The following is a 1,260-nucleotide window of genomic DNA, read 5'->3' on the forward strand; positions in this document are numbered from 1 at the left end:
GGCCTATAGTAAGAGGTAAATGGGCTGTGGTGAAAACACATTCTAAAAGGCCGTTCAAGGAAAAGACTGTATGTGGATCACAATGCCAGCTTCCTTTTGAAACAATTAAAGGCAGAATAAAGGCTGCTCTAAATTTAGACCCGGCCAGGGTCATTCAGCCTGTACAGGCTGTTATTCTGTTTACCAGGCCTGATAAAAGGAGACCCTGAAGCCACAGCGCGAGTCGGGGATTGACGTTATATGCCAGAACCTCAGCAGGCAGTCAATAATTAAGTCAATGCTTCATCTATGTATAGAAGCTGTGGAGGTTAAGGAGGTGGTGTGTGTTTTAGCTTGTGTGGACGGTTGTTTTTATTGTTTCAAAGTAAAAACAAAACAAAAGTTTATTCAGTAACTTTAAGAGAATTTCAACTTTTCTGCTCTAGAGAGGATTTTGGTGCTTTCATCCATTTCTGTGTTAATGTTTCACATTCTACCAAACAAATCTGGGGCACTGCTTCGGTTTTAAAGTTACTGTTGACTGAAACACATTCAAAGAGAGACCTCTTCACAGTTGCTCCTCTTCAGTTGTTGTTCAGATTCCCATCCTGGTATTTACAGAAATCTTTGCATTCAAATTTGAACGCTTCATCCACGACTGCAGTGAGAGGGGTAAAGTGTTAACAGTCTTGTATCTAAGCCACCTCGCTGACCCCGTCCTCCTTTCCAGATGAATGTTTGAGCAGTACACAAACACTTCAGACTGCTACATATTAACACAGCGGGGGCAGAAAGTCTGTACAAAGGAGAAGAAAACAGTTCCCACCAAACAGATAGACCCTGTTGTTGCTGTTGTCAGCAGGTGCTGTTATGTGAGAGCCAGCAGACTTTAGAAAAAAGGATGAAGAGGAAGACGAGTCGGTGCTGAATTGTTCATGACTCCACCTGAACCTGACCAGCTCTCAGGTCCCTCCACTTTGCATACCAAATATCCTTGGGCAAGATACTATCCTCAAGTTGCTATGGATGTGTGTGAATGTTAGCTAGAACAAGCGTAGAAAAAAGCACTGGTGTGAATGAGGCAAGTTTTCTAAAGCGCTTTGAGTGCTCAGAGTAGAAAAGCACTATGTAAGAACCACACCAATTACTTTGTAAAGTGAAATCAGATCAGGCCACCTGCAATATGATCTGATTTTATCATCTGCACCAATCCCTGAGCAGCAAACTACAAACAGACTCAAAAAAAAATACAACAAAATACAAAAGGTAAAAAGTCCTTAC

This window comes from Mchenga conophoros, linkage group LG3 (genome assembly GCF_057382185.1).
Source record: "Mchenga conophoros isolate Kocher_MC1m ecotype Shallow Benthic linkage group LG3, M_conophoros_male_GT1.1, whole genome shotgun sequence".
Lineage (NCBI taxonomy): Eukaryota > Metazoa > Chordata > Actinopteri > Cichliformes > Cichlidae > Mchenga > Mchenga conophoros.